At 42.9% G+C, this 16163-nt stretch overlaps 1 protein-coding gene across 1 annotated transcript in view; it reads left to right on the plus strand.

The window, feature by feature from the left end:
* LOC114218372 (uncharacterized) overlaps nt 1-16163 on the plus strand; it is a 31961-nt gene that overhangs the window by 8596 nt on the left and 7202 nt on the right. The window contains exons 3-4 of the mRNA XM_028115417.2: nt 287-372; nt 15656-16068. The gene's annotated coding sequence lies outside the window, so the exon portion shown is untranslated. The remainder of the gene's footprint in view (nt 1-286; nt 373-15655; nt 16069-16163) is intronic.

The following is a 16163-nucleotide window of genomic DNA, read 5'->3' on the forward strand; positions in this document are numbered from 1 at the left end:
AACCGTGCCCCAACCGTGCCGCCAGGGGACGCTCGAGCGCCAGACTGGCCGCGGAGCAGCTGCCTGGCGTCCCCCAGCGTCCCGCCGGCCACCTGCTCGCCGCGCTCCTTTGGTTGCGCCCCTGGGCGCGCGGGCCTCGCAGAGCTTCGCGGCTCGTTTTCGCCGGGCGGGGGCCGCGGGTCCCCAGGAGCGGCGGAAGCCCCTCTTGGCGCCTGGGCTTCCTTGGCGCTGGCCTGGCCCCTTGTGTGATTTTTCTGCTGCCACATTTTTTTCTTTATTTCCCCAGTAAACCAACTCTTCGGGAGCAATGTGTAGCTGCCAAAGCGCTTTCCTGGCTGTTGGCTTCCTGGCGCTTCTCCACGTCCCGGGGAGGTAGGTTCTATCATCAGCCCCGTTTTAGACAAGAACGTGTGCAGCCTAACCTGTGGCTCTCTGTGAAAAGCAGCCCAGAAATGTGGAGCTGGAAGGAGCCTTGCATCGACCGTCCCGGGTACCCCCTCCGTTGCTGGCATTTTTCTGCTGAGGCATTTTGCTGGCATTTTCTGCTGAGGTTGCCTCTGACCATGGGCTGCTAAGGGAGAGATAACCGCTAACGCAGGGCAGGCCGCGCACTAGGCTCGCTAGACCATTTTACCTGGTCTTTAATCTCATGGATCAGAGAGGTTCTGTTAGCACCCCAGGAGACAGGTGGTGTAGGGTCCAGGCGCATGAACACATGCATCACAACACACCTGTGGGATAAGCACTGTTAGACACATTTTACAGATGAGAAAACTGAGACACAGAGAGACAAAGTTACTTGACAGGGTTGGCTTGAGACTCAGGTAGCTGGCCCTGGCGTCTGTGCTCTACCTCTCACAGCACCTACATCATCACATCTCTCTAATTCTAACCCCCTACACGCTCCTGCCTCCTCCAGGAGTAACCACTATCATGAATTTAGTGTTTAACATTCCTTTTCATTGAAAAAAAAAATGGCCTCCAAAACAACTCACAAACTGGGAGAAAATATTTGCAAATCATATATTCCATAAAGTATTTGTATCTAGAATATATCAAAGACTCTTACAACTCAGTAATAAAAAGACAAATAGCCCAATTTAAAAACAAGCAAAGATGGGGCGGGCACCTGGCTGGCTCAGTAGGTAGAACATCTGACTCTTGATCTCAGGGCCACGAGTCCAAGTCCCGCGTTGGGCGTGGAGCCTAGTGTAAAAAAAAAAAAGCAAAGGTGACAAACCCAGTGGCAGGAACTCTGTCACTGCTGGTGAGAATGAAGAATCAGACAGCCGCTTTGGAAGTCAGTTTGGCAATTTCTTAACAGAACTAAACATGCTCTTCCCATATGATCCAGCCATCACTTTCCTTAGTCTTCACCCAAATGAGTTGAAGACTTTTATTCACCCAAAAACCTGCACACGGATATTTATAGCAGCTTTATTCATAGTTGCCAAAACTTGGAAGCAACCAAGATGTCCTTCAGGAGGTGAATGGATAAATAAACTTTTGTATATCCACACAATGGAATATTCTTTAGCATTAGAAAGATATGAGCTGGGCGCCTGGGTGGCTCAGATGGTTAAGCGTCTGCCTTCGGCTCAGGTCATGATCCCAGGGTCCTGGGATCGAGTCCCGCATCGGGCTCCCTGCTCCTTGGGAGCCTGCTTCTCCCTCTGCTTCTCCCTCTCCCTCTCTGCCTCTCATGAATAAATAAATAAAATCTTAAAAAAAAAAAAAAGAAAGATATGAGCTATCAAGCCATGAAAAGACGTGGGGGGGGGGCGCCTGGGTGGCGCGTGGGCTGAGCAGCCCACTCTTGGTTTCGGCTCCAGTCTTGATCTCAGGGTGCTGGGATGGAGCCCCAAGTTGGGCTCCATGCTCAGTGTGGAGTCTGTTTAAGACTCTCCCTCTCTCTCCCCCTCCCCCACTAAAATCAATCAAAAAATCTTAAAAAAAAAAAGACATGGAGGAAAGTTAAATGGATATTACTAAGTGAAAAAAGCCAATGTGAAAAGGCTGTATGCGGTATAATTCTAGTTCTATGGCATAACAGAAAAAGACAAAACTGTGGAGACAATAAAAAGATCATTGATTGCTAGGGGCTGGGGGGAGGGAGCAAGGAATGAATAGACTGTGTGATACTATAGTGGTTGATACCTGTTATTATATGTTTGTCCAAACCCATAGAGTGAACCCTGATGTAAACTATGGGCTTTGGATGACAGTGGTGTGTCAATGGGGGTTCATCACTTGTAACAAATGCACCCCTGGTGGAGGGGGATGTTGATAACAGGGGAGTCTGGGGTTGGGGGGTAAGGGTATATGGGAAATCTCTGTACATTCCACTCAATTATGCTGTGAACCTAAAACTGTTCTAAAAAATAAAGTCTATTTTTTTAATGGGCAAAGGATTTGAATAGCTTTTTCTCCAAAGAAGATATACAGTGACCAATAAATACATGAAAAGACACTCAACATGGTTAGTCATTAGGTAAATGCAAATCAAAACCATAACAAGATACCATTTCTCGCCCACTGGAATCCTGGAATAAAAAGACAATAGTCAGTGTTGGTGAGGATGTGGAGAAATTGGAACTCTCATACACGGCTGGTGGGAACGCAAAATGATGCAGCCTCTTCGGAAAACAGCCTGGCAGTTTCTTAAAAACTCCAGTCCTAAGTATCTACCCAGAAGAAATGAAAACATTTGTCCGTATGCAAATGTTCATAGCAGCATTGTTCACAGCAACCAAAAAGTAGAAACAACCCAAAAGTCCATCAACTGATGGATTAAAAAAAAAAAGTGGTTAAAAGTGTGGGATATATCCATACAATGGAATGCTCTTCAGCTATGATGAACCTCGAAAACATTATGCTAAATGAAAAAAGCTAGATGCAAAAAACATATTGTATGATTTCATTTATATGAAGGGTTCAGAAAAGGCAAATCTACACAGATGAGTGGGTTAAGTGGGAATGCAGAGTGCCTGTAGCATGAGGTTTCTGGGTTTTTTTATTTATTTAAATTCAATAAGCCAACATATAGTACATCATTAGTCTCAGATGTAGTGTTCAGTAATTTATCATTTGCATTTCTGTTTAGGCGGAGGGAGATGCTCTGAAATTAGTTTGTGGTATAGCGTACAACTTTGCAAATGGACTAAAGTCCATTGAATTGTATGCTTAAAATGAGTGAAGGATAAATTTTATGTTATGTAAATTATATCTCAATCAAGCTATTGGGAAAAATGGCCTCGGATGATTTTTCAAATGTGTGAAGTCCAGTGTATTTTAATAATGCCTTCTTGCTCTCTCTGCCTTAAAGAAAGAAAAAAAAACCCTATTTGTCTCTGTTAAAAACAATGATTTTAGAAAATTGGGAAAGATTAGCACAGTACAGAAGATAAATATGCTCTATAGAATTAGAAGCAAAGTAGTATATAGTGAAAAGATTTTGTCAGTTCCTGATACCAGTTACAAGCTGTATGTCAAGTTACCTTTCCCCCATGAACTTTGGTTTCCACATCTGTAAAATGGGGATAATAGTGGCTATCACACAGGGGTTGTGAGGATTAAATGAGGTAATGTATGTAATGTGAAGTGCCTAGAAGATGTTTGGTGCACACAGATGTTTGTTAAGTGTCTACTAATCAGATTATGAGAATCCTGTTAACTTTCTTTAGCCTCAATCCGTATAACATGTTACACAGAGTAGATCCTAGCGATCAAGAGCCAGTGAAGGGTGGCAGTCTTGTGGGGGAGGGGGTGGAGTTTATCCAGGGTATTTTCTTGATCCTATGTTTGCATCTAAGACCCTATTTTTTTACTTACGTTGTACATTATGCCCCAAATTAAGAAAATGTCAATATTCTGTAACAAAGAATGTTACTCTATTGGGGGGAGGGTGTTGATATTGATGTGGGTTAAAGGCTAACCACTTCCCCCAGCCCCTCTTGCCAGTGTCCTTTGTACCCAGTGAATGTTACATTGAGTCAAATTGAAGCCATCGACATTTATGAGACTTGTTCAGTTGATAGTGGAGTGAGAACTAGCTCCCCAAATTTCTTATTCAGTGTTTTTCGTCCACTCCCTCCCTCTCTCACCCCACTTGGAGTCCCCAGATGGAGGCAAAACCAGGAACTGATTCATCAGGGTCCAGAAACACAGCCATGCAGTGCCTCCGGCTCGGCCTTTTCTTTCTGGTCCCTATGGGGAAGGGAAAGCGGCTTTTATCATTTTCCCTGTGTTATACCACACATTTTAAAGTAAATTGTAGATTCATATGTATAAGAAATAAAACAGAAAGGTCAGGTGTGCCCTTTACTCAGTTTTTCCCAATGGTAGCATATTGTAAAATGATAGTAACAATAGAACCACCAGAATATTGACATTGATACAATCGAGATACAGAACATTCCCATTACAAGGATCCCTCGTGTTTCCCTTCCCCCAACCCCTTCTTAGTCCCTGATAAAGGGACTCCATTTTGTCATTTCAAGAATGTTATACTTTTGGGCGCCTGGGTGGCTCAGTTGGTTAAGCGACTGCCTTCGGCTCAGGTCATGATCCTGGAGTCCCGGGATCGAGTCCCGCATCGGGCTCCCTGCTCGGCGAGGATCCTGCTTCTCCCTCTGACCCTCTCCCCTCTCATGTGCTCTCTCTCTCTCTCTCTCATTCTCGCTCTCTCAAATAAATAAATCTTAAAAAAAAAAAAAGAATGTTATACTTTTTCTTTTTTAAGATTTTATTTATCCATTTGACAGAGAGAGACACAGCGAGAGAGGGAACAGAAGCAGGGGGAGAGTGAAAGGGAGAAGCAGGCTTCCCGCAGAGCACGGAGCCCGATGTGGGGCTCGATCCCAGGACCCTGGGATCATGACCCAAGCCGAAGGCGGATGCCTAACGACTGAGCCACTGTAGTATATTACCTTTCGGATAGGCTTTTTTTTTTTTTATTTTTTTTTCACTCAGCGTAATACTCTCAAGAGTCATCCAGGTTGTTATGTGTATCAGTAATTTATTCCTTTTTATTTCTGAGTACTATTCTCTGGTACGGATAGACCGCAGTTTAACCACCCACCCCTTACAGGACATCTGAGTTGTTTCCAGTTTTTGGCTATTATAAATAAAACTGCTATAAATATTTGTGTATAACTTTTGTGTTAACATAAGCCTTCGTTTCTGTGGTATAAATGCCCAGGAAGGAGCACAACTGCTGGGTCATATGTTTGCTACGTATTTGGTTGTTTAAGAAACTACTAAATTATCTTCCAGAGTGACTGAACTATTTTACATTCCCATTAGCAAGGTACAAGTGGTCTAGTTCTCCATATCCTGTTCTGCACTGCTGCAGCAACTTTTGTATTTTAGCCATTCTGATAGATGTGTAGGGATACCTCATTGTTTTAATTTGCATTCTCCTTATGGGTAGTGATGTTGAACATCCTTTTAAATGCTTATTTCCCATCTTATATTCTCTCTACTGAAATGTCTTTTCATGTCTTTTGTTCATTTTCTAATTAGATTGTTTGTTTACCTGGTGAATTCTAAGAGTTCTTTATATAATCTAGAAACTAGTCCTGCCGATATTTCCTCCCACTCTGTAGCTTGTCTTTTCATCTTCTCAACAGGGTCTTTCCCAGAGCAAAGGTCTTTAATTTTGATGAAAGCCAATTTATCAACCTTTTCCGTCTTATGAATTGTGCTTTTGGTGTCAAATCGAAGAACCCTTTGCCAAGCCCTAGGTTCAGAAGATTTTCTATGATTTTTCCCCCAAAGCTTTATGTTTTACATTTAAGTACATGATGCATTTTGAAATAACTTTTGTATAAGGTGTTAGATTTAGATAAAGATTCTTTTTCTTTTCTTTTCTTTTCTTTTTTTTTGCCTGTGGATGTCCAATTACTCCAGAGCCATTTGTTGAAAAGCCAGTTTTTCTCCACTGAATTGCTTTTGCACCTTTATCAAAAGTCAGTTGAGGGGCGCCTGGGTGGCTCAGTCAGTTAAACATCCGCCTTCAGCTCAAGTCAGGATCCCAGGGTCCTGGAGTCGAGCCCCACGTCAGGCTCCCTGCTCCGTGGGGAGCTGCTTCTCGTTCATCCTCTCCCTCTGACCCTCAACCCCCACTCATGTTCTCTCTCTGTCTCAGATAAATAAAATAAAAAGATTTTTAAGATTTTATTTATTTATTTGACAGAGAGAGAGAGAGAGAGCACCAGCAGTGGGAGGGGCAGGCAGAGGGAGAGGGAGAAGCAGGCTCCCCGCTGAACAGGGAGCCCGACGTGGGGCTCGATCCCAGGGCCCTGGGATCCTGAGCTGAGCTGAAGGCAGACGCTCAACCGACTGAGCCACCCAGGTACACTTCCTTATCTAATGTTTCTTTGCTGAGACTCTTTTTTATTTTGTTTCAGGCATGTTCATAAATGCTTGTTGAAGCATGTTTATGATGGCTGCTTTAAAATCTTTGCAGATAATTCTGCCTTTGTCATCTTGCTGTTGGCATCTAGTGATTGGTTTTTTGTTGTTCAGTTTAAGCTGTTTCTTGTTTTGGATATGATGAGGGATTTTTTAATTGAAACCTGGACATTTTGGGTATTATGTTATGAGATCCTGGAGCTTATTAAAAAAATTTTTTTTAAAGATTTATTTATTTATTTGAGAGAGTGAGAATGAGAGAGAGAGAGAGAGAGAGAGTACATGAGGGGGGGAGGGTTAGGGGGAGAAGCAGGCTCCCCGCTGAGCAGGGAGCCCGATGCGGGACTCGATCCCGGGACTCCAGGATCATGACCTGAGCCGAAGGCAGTCGCCTAACCAACCGAGCCACCCAGGCACCCCTAAAAAAAATTTTTTTTTAATGGTAGCTTCCTTTGACACCACTCCGGCAGGGGAAATGGAGAAGCTTCCTTGTTACTACAAGTCGGGGAAGAAGTCCAGGTTCCCCACTCGGCCTTAGTTGGCACTAAGGAGGGCCTCGTAGTAGTCAGCAGGAGAGGTAGCTCTGGCTGCCTACAGACCTTCCTCTTACACCTCTCGGGTCGCTAAGGGTCGAGTGCCTCATCACTGCCCCTCCCCTGTGGCTTCCACAGACACCATGGCAGGGAGGTTGCTTTTTTACCAATGGTCAAAGGTGAAAGTCCCGCCTCTCCACTAGGTCTCCTCTGACAGTACTCCGCAGGAAGGGGGAGATACACCAGGTGTGGTACATCTGAGCCCAGGGCCCCATGTGAATGCATACGTTACATGCCTGTGAAGCTGGCTCTGAAAATAACCTTATCACTTCAAGTTGCCACCTAGAGAGGGAGATCTCACAAAGCATGGGCCGAAATCAGAGTCCTCAGGAGCAGAGAGTAGGGGGCAGGAATCTGGATTTTGGGCCCTTACCCTCTGTGTGACCATGGCCTGCATTTCCCCAGACATTTCCTGAGTGGTGTTTGCGGCCAGCCATTGAGCCAAATACAGAGGACATAGAGGAGATGGAGACATAGTCCTTGCCCTCGTAAGCCTTGGCACTGCACAAACTCCTGGAATCTGGTAATATTCTGGGCAGGGGGTGAGTGGCAACAATGCCTCAGGAATGGCTTAGGATTCATTTCCCACCAACTTGAGTTGAGGGCTCAGAGTTTAAAATGATATAACCGTATATAACAACAAAGAAGTGTGCAATTTCACTACTTCTTGCACATTTGAATTTGTGGGCTGAAATTTCGGGGAGGTTGTGTATTCATGGCTCCTACCATACCCATCTTACTTTTTTCACTAAATGTCTCCAAGATCATTCTCTCAGTTTCTCTAGATCTGATTCATGTCAGTTCTGGAAAGAATTTGTAATGTGGATATATCATATTTCATACTTCAGCTGTTCCCCTATTCATAGATCTAGTGGTTTCCACGTCTGTGCTATTAAAACCAAGGGACATCTTCATTCATGCCTCATTTAAGCCTACCTGAGTGGGGTTTTCTCTGGAACAGATAATTAGAAGTAGAATTGCTGAGGCAAAAGGTAGGTGCATTTTACTTAAGTATTGCCGAGTGCTCTCTCCTCAGTGATTGAAAGTACTGGTTCCTTGCACCCACTTCAACATTTATCAGTTTTACAGTTTTGCCAACTTGAGGGGAGAAAAATAATAGCTCTCTTTTTTTTTAAATTTTCATGATTATTAATGAAATTGAGCTGCTTGTCATGTGGCCACTTTTATTTCTTCGTATCCTTTGCCCATTTTTCTATTTCATTGTCCAGTCGATTTGCAGGAATATTTTTTGTGGTCTCTGTATTAATTTTTGCCACATATACTGCAAATACCCAATTTCTTGTTTGTTTTCAACTTTGTTGATGGCTTTGTCATATAGAAGTTTACATATTTATATAGTCTAAGTATTTTGTGTCTTATTTATTTTTTTAAAAGATTTTATTTATTTGAGAGGGCGGGGAGGGGCAGATGGAGAGGGAGCAAGAGAATCTCAAGCAGACTCGTGCTGGGCTTGGACCCCAATGCGGGGCTCGATCTCACGACCCTGAGATCATGACCTGAGGTGAAATCAAGAGTTAGAGGCTTAACTGACTGAGCCACCCAGGCACCAACCCCCCCCCCCCCACCTGCCCCGTGTCTTATTTGTAAGAAGATCTCTTCTACTCCAAGGTTGCAAACATATTCTTTTTAAAGGTATTTTGAGAGGGATGCCTGGGTGGTTCAGTTAGTTAAGCGTCTGCCTTTGGCTCAGGTCATGATCTCGGGCTCCTGGGATCGAGCCCCGCATCGGGCTCCGTGCTCCACGGGGAACCTGCTTCTCCCTCTCCCTCTGCCTGCCGCTCCCCCTGCTTGTGCACTCGCTCTGTCTGACAAATAAATAAAATCTTTATTTTTTTTAAAGATTTTATTTATTTATTCGAGAGAGAGAGAGACAGCACGAGAGGGAAGAGGGTCGGAGGGAGAAGCAGACTCCCCGCCGAGCAGGGAGCCCGATGCGGGACTCCGGGATCATGACCTGAGCCGAAGGCAGTCGCTTAACCAACTGAGCCACCCAGGCATCCATAAATAAAATCTTTAAAAAAATACTTTGATAGACTTTTTGAATGCTTTTATTTATTGTGCCGTGCTATTCGTCTATGTGGGGTCATGAAAGCACATTGCCCGTCAGGCTGTACTTGTGGTTAGACTTTAGGGCGCTGGGGCTCCCCATTCCTGCTGGGTGTTCGTTACCAGCCACCCAGCACTTCTCTGGCCAAGAACCCTCAATGTGTTGCTCTCAGCTGCTGGTTGGTACCTCTGTTTTTGTCTGCTTGCCACAGGTGGGGAGAGAGGAAGTCTCTCACATTTCTGCTTCACATGAGTCCCCCAGCCAGTTTTCCTGAGCAGGTTCTGTCCTGCTGCCCAGACCTATCACTTTGATGAACAGAGACCCCCAGGGACCTTCCACCTTTCATGACGATGCGCTCTGCCTGTGTTTAGTGCTTTGTGTCCCCTGCCAACCCCCTTCTTCCGCCTTCCATTATTGAGGGATTCCTTAGAGCTTCTAGTGTAACAGGCATCACCTTTTGTTTATTTTGTTTATTTTCAGATCTACATTCTTTTACCTCCGTGGTGTGAGGTAGGAGAGGGAGGCAGTGTGCAGGTGGCAGGCTGGTGTCTGGGCCCAGGGACCACTGAGAACCTTCCTCTTGTCCTGACACTGAGAGCTGACTCGGCTCACACAGAATTCTTGAGTCACAATCATTTCCCCTCAGAACTCTGTAGAATGTTACTCCACTCTCCTCTGGCAGTTAGTATTGCATGTGGCAATTCTTTTTTTTTTTTAAGATTTTATTTATTTATTCATGAGAGACAGAGAGAGAGAGAGAGAGAGAGAGAGAGAGAAGCAGAGGGAGATCAGGCTCCCCGCTGAGCAGGGAGCCCAATGCAGGACTCGATCCCAGGACCCTGGGATCATGACCTGAGCTGAAGGCAGATGCTCAACCATCTGAGCCACCCAGGCGCCCGCATGTGGCAATTCTGATACCATTCTGAGTCTTTATTCTTTTTAGGTAATCTGGTTTTCCCCTCTGCCTTAATGTTTTCTTTTCTTTCTTTCTTTCCTTTTTTTTTTAAAGATTTTATTTATTTATTTATTTATTTATTTATTTATTTATTTATTTTTTAAGATTTTATTCATTTATTTGACAGAGAGACACAGCAAGAGCAGGAACACAAGCAGGGGGAGTGGGAGAGGGAGAAGCAGGCTTCCCGCGGAGCAGGGAGCCCGATGCGGGGCTCGATCCCAGGACCCTGGGGTCATGACCTGAGCCGAAGGCAGACGCTTAACCAACTGAGCCACCCAGGCGCCCCACTTTACTCTTTTTAAAACCAACTTTATTGATGTATAATTGGCATACAACAAACTGTTGATATTGGTATTTGATAACATATACTTGTGAAACCATCATCACAACTAAGAGAATGAGCATATCCATCACCCGTAAAAGCTTCCTCGTGTGCCTTTGTAATCCCTGCACCCCATCTCTCCCTCTTTGGAGCTCCATCCCAGACAACCATTGATCTGCTTTCTGTCATGAAAATGTATTTGCATTTTGTAAAATTTTATATAAATGGAATCATACAGTATGTATCTTTTTTTAAAAAAGATTTTATTTATTTATTTGACAGAGAGAGACACAGCGAGAGAGGGAACACAAGCAGGGGGAGTGGGGGAGGGAGAGCCAGGCCCCCTGCGGAGCAGGGAGCCCGATGCGGAGCTCGATCCCAGGACCCTGGGATCATGACCCGAGCCAAAGGCAGACGCTTAACGACTGAGCCACCAGGCACCCCATAAGTATCCTTCTTTGGGGGCTTCTTTCACTCAGCAAAACTATCTTGAGATTCATCCTTATTGTTATGGGGATCAGTGGTCCATTCCTTTTATTGCTGAGCATATTCCATTATATGGATAGGCTGCATTTTGTTTATTTAATCACCTGTTCATGCATATTTGGGTTGTTTCCACTTTGGAGCTATTACAAATAAAGTTGTTATGAATATTTGTGTACATGTCATTGTGTGGAATACGTTTCCTTTCTCAGGTAAATACCTAGAATGGGATGGCAGGTAACACAGCGGTGTATGTTTTTATTTTTAAAGAAACTTCCAAACTCCCAAAACTAGTCATATCATTTTATATTCTCATCAGCAGTGGTTGAGAGTTTCAGTTATTCCATTTCTCGTCAACGGTCAATCTTTCTTATTTGAGACAGTCTTTAGTAGGTATGCAGTGATAGCTTATGGTTTTAATTTGCATTTTCTTTCCCTAGTGACCAGCGATATTGAGAGTCTTTCCATGTGCTTATTTACCATCTGTTTATCTTCTTTGGTGAAATATCTGTTTAAATCTTTTGCCCATTTTATTTTAGTTTAGTTTTTTATTTAAGATTCTATTTATTTATTTGAGAGAGACAGAGTGAGAGAGAGAGAGAGAGAGAGTACGAACGGGGGAGGGGCAGAGGGAGAAGCAGACTCCCTGCTGAGCAGGCAGCCCAATAGGGGCCTTGATCCCAGGACCCCAAGGTCATGACCTAAGCCGAAGTCAGACGTCCAACTGACTGAGCCGCCCAGGCCCCCTATCTTTTGCCCATTTTAAAAATCATTTGTTTTCTTATTATTGAGTTTGAGAGTTCTTTGTATATTCTAGACAGAGCTCTTAATTAGATATAGAATTTGCAAATATGTTCTCCTAGTCTGTGGCTTATCTTTCTATTCTCTATAGTATCTTTAGAAGATTCAAATTTTGATGAAGTCCAATATATCAGTTTTTTCTACAATGGATCATGATTTTTGTGTTATATTGAGAAATCTTTGCTTAATCCATGGTCACACAGATTTTCTCCTCTGTTTTCTTCTAGAAATTTTATGGTTTCAGGTTTTAGATTCAGGTCTATGATTAATTTTGAGTTATTTTTTTTGTACTGGGCATGAGATATGACTCAAAGTCCACTTTTCTCCATATGAATATCCAGTTTCTCCAGGACCATTTATTGAAAAGACTTTCCTCCAGGGAATTACATTTACACCTTTGTCTAAAATCGATTGACAGTATAAGGCTCTGCCTCTGGACTCTCCTGTTCCACCTCTCTTGACATCAGCAATTTCATATTGTCTTGACTGCTGACCAACTTTGTTTTTTTCAAAATTGTTTGGCTATTTTAGATCCTTCCCATTTCCATATGAATCTTAGATACAGCATATTGGTTGGTTTTTTTTAAAAAGATTTTATTTATTTATTTGAGAGAGAGCGAATGAGAGACAGAGAGCACGAGAGGGAGGAGGGTCAGAGGGAGAAGCAGACTCCCCGCCGAGCAGGGAGCCCGATGCGGGACTCGATCCCAGGATCCTGGGATCATGACCTGAGCCAGAGGCAGACGTTTAACCGACTGAGCCACCCAGGCGTCCCTGACTTTTAAAAATTTTTAAATATACTTTATTTTTTAGGGGAGTTTTATGTTCACAGCAAATATAATTTGTTTTTATACATTGATCTTGTATCCTTCATCCTTGCTAAACTATAGTAGCTTTTTGTATGATTCCGTAGGATTTTATACACAATCATGTTTTCTGCAAAATAAAGACAGTTTTACTTCTTCCTTTCCAATCCAGCTGATTTTACTTCTCTTTCTCCGTCTCTCCTATTCTCTTTCTTTGTATGTTAAGCTTTGTAGCTCATTGAAAGGAGTGGTCATCTTTTATAATGGCTGATTATGATTACAGAATTTGAAAAACATTATTTAATCAATGAGCAACATTATGGTATATTTTCAAGTGAAAGGCTTTTGTCTCATTTGCAATTTGTCACAGAAATTGATGGAGAAAAATGTTATAGCTCTTTTATGAAATGGACACAAGTAGTATTCTAAGATATACATTTTTGGTATATATATATATGTATATTATATATATGTAATGCTGAATCATGCAGTAATAAGGCTCTGACTCTGGAGATCTGCTACTCAAAGTATAGAGTTTGACATCAGATTTTCAAATGTTAGGTTGATTGTTGGACTAGATTAGTCAGGGTGGGAGAAGTTTGATGTTACGCTTTATTGTTGACATCATTGCCCTTTTCAGGAGTATGGCAGGTTTACTAATGGTGAAAAGCGCAATTATTTCTTTCTTTTGACTGAGTGCATTGTCTAAAACCTCTAGTATATCATGTAGAAAGGATGAAAGCAGACATCCTTGCCTTATTCCTGAACTTAGGGGGAAAGTATTCAGTATTTTACTACCGAGTATATTGTTAGCACTAAGGTTTTCACTGATGTCTTTCATCAGGTTGAGGATGTTCCAAACTCCTCCTAGTTTGCTGGGAGGTTTTGTTTTTTGTTTTTTTTTCCAGAACAGATGTTGATTTTATCAAATGTTTTTTTTTGTGCATCTTTTGAGATAATCATATGCTTTTTCTTTTTTTGTTTGTTAATATGGTGAATTCTGTTGATTGGTTTGGAATGTTGGAAAAACCTCGCATTCCTGAGGATAAACTCCTTTGGTATAGTGCATTATCCTTTTTATAAGTTGTTAGTTTCAAGTTAAGATTTTCTCTTTAAATATTTTTTTAAAGATTTTGTTTATTTACTTGAGAGAGAGCAAGAGCGAGAGAGCACAGAGGGAGAGGGAGAAGCAGGCTCCCCGCTGAGCAGAGAGCCTGACATGGGGCTCGATCCCAGGACCTGGAGGTCATGACCTAAGCCAAAGGCAGACACTCAACCGCCCGAGCCACCCAGGCACCCCTCAAGTTAAGTTTTTTTTTTAAAGATTTTATTTATTTGACAGAGAGAGACACAGGGAGAGAGGGAACATAAGCTGGGGAAGTGGGAGAGGGAGAAGCAGTCTCCCTGCTCAGCAAGGAGCCTGACTCGGGGCTCAATCCCAGGACCCTGGGATCATGACCTGAGCCGAAGGCAGATGCTCAACGACTGAGCCACCCAGGCGCCCCAAGATTTTCTTAATAATATTTGCCTCTGTGTTTATGAGGGATGTTGTCCTGTAGTTTTCTTGTGTTGTCTTTGTCTGGTTTTGGATGTGAGATAATGCTGTCCTCATACAGTAAGATGGAAAGTATTCTCTTCTCTTTTTCTGGAAGAGTGTGTAGAATTGGTATTATTTCTTCCTTAAACGTTTGGTAGAATTTACTAGTGACGCCATATGGATCTGGAGTTTTCTTTGTGGGAAAGTTAAGTAAATTTAATGTCTCTAATAGATATTGTGTTATCAGGTTATATATTTCTTCTTGCATGAGCTTTGGTATTTTGTGTCTTTTTAAAGATTTTGTCCATTTCCTCTATATTGTCCAGTTTATTGGTATGGTGTGTTCATAATATTCCCTTATTACTGTTTTGGTATCTGTAGAATCTGCGTTGTTACCTTCATCATTCTTGATACTGATCACTTGTATCTTTTTTTTTTTTTTCTGGTCTAGTCTATTTACAGAATTATACATTTTGTTGACCTCACAAAACCAGCTTTTGGTTTTACTGATTTTTATTCTATTGTTTTTCTCTATTCTATTTCAATTATTTTCACTTTAATCTTTTTTATTTCAATTCTCGTGCTTACTCTGGGCTTTATTTGCTCTTCCATTTCCAGTTCCTTAAAGTAGAAAGCGAGGTAACTCATTTGAGACATTTGTTATTTTCTAATACAGATATTTTTAGTGCTGTGATTTTTTTCTCTGTGTACTGCTTTAACTGCATCCCACACATTTTGATATTTTTTCATTTTCATTCAGTTCAAAATACCTTCTAACTTTCTTTTAGATTTTTTATTTCACTCGTATGTTATTTAAATGTATGTTGTTTAGTTTCTAAATGTTTGGGGATTTTCCAGGGGTCTTTCTGTTACTCCTTTCTAATTTAATTCCATTGTGGTCAAAGAACATACTTGAAATGACTTTTTTTTTTAAGGAGGCTCCACACCCAACGTGGGGCTCAAACTCACAACCCTGATATCAAGAGTCAATGCTCTACTGACCGAGTCAGGCAGGCGTCCCCTAGAAACGACTGTAATATTTTAAATTTTTTGAGGCTTTTTTTATGGTTGAGAATATGGTCTGTCTTGGTAAATATTTCATGTATATATGAAACTCAGCATTCCTCAGTTTTAAACATCCATACTTTTGTGATTTTTTTTTTTTTTTTAGATTTTATTTTTTCAGAGAGTGTGTGTGCGAGCCAGGAGAAGGGCAGAAGGGGAGGGAGAGGGAGAATTTCGAGCAGACTCCATGCTGCGCGCAGAGCCCAACACAGGGCTTGATCTCAAGACCCTGAGATTATGACCTGAGCCGAAACCAAGAGTCAGACACCTAACTGACTGAGCCACCCAGATGTCCCCATAGTTTTGTAATTATTATTTCGTTACATTCATAGTAATTTGGGGAGAGTGTAGGTTATTGTCTTGAATCAGAAGATGCCTATTTGATGTCTTCAAGCTGCTCAAAGGCAGGCTCTGTGTCCTGTCTGCCTTTCTATCCCTTTAACACTTCTCCTGGCCCCAAATGGAAGCTCAGCAGACCCTGGTTGAATGGATGGATGACACTCAAAAATGGTGAAGCTGTGTTCTTGTTTTTGACTCAGAAAATATCCCTGTTGTGCCGTGTGACAAGATGGACTCTCACACACCTTTATGTCTTTGTGTCCTTATAGGACTTTGCACGTCGCTTGGCGCACCGAAGGTGCTCGAGCAGCGTTGGGGGCACGGAATGGAACCAGAGAGGTGCGGCCTCCGGCTGGTGGGGATTGAAGGCCTCGCTGAGGCACCTGACAAACTGCTCTGGCCACACTTGGAGGGGCTGTCCTGTCACAAAGCCCCCTGAGACGTGATGTCACACACAGACACCACTCTCCTTGAAAAAGGGAGGGGCTGGGCCCTGGGTTCCCAGACTTCCCCGGGCTCTGGTGCCCTTCTAGGCTCGGTCCCAGAGCCGGACGGGAGCTGAGGAGGACGCTGCCTGGACTCTGGTCTGGTCAGAGGGTGCTCTGCAAATCGCCGACACCATCGAGGTTGGCAGCTTTGGCAAGCAGGCTCGGAGGCTGTCCTCAGTAAAGCACCCAAGCAGGTGAAAGTTGTCTCTGCAGCTCTTCGCTTCCCCTTGCCTCATCCCTTCCGACCCGCCATTCCCCCCCGCTCCCCCTTCTCTCCCTCACGACCCAT

The sequence above is a fragment of the Eumetopias jubatus genome, unplaced genomic scaffold, assembly GCF_037043125.1.
Source record: "Eumetopias jubatus isolate StellerSeaLion01/CBP00866 unplaced genomic scaffold, mEumJub1_p1.0 scaffold_8, whole genome shotgun sequence".
Classification (NCBI taxonomy): domain Eukaryota; kingdom Metazoa; phylum Chordata; class Mammalia; order Carnivora; family Otariidae; genus Eumetopias; species Eumetopias jubatus.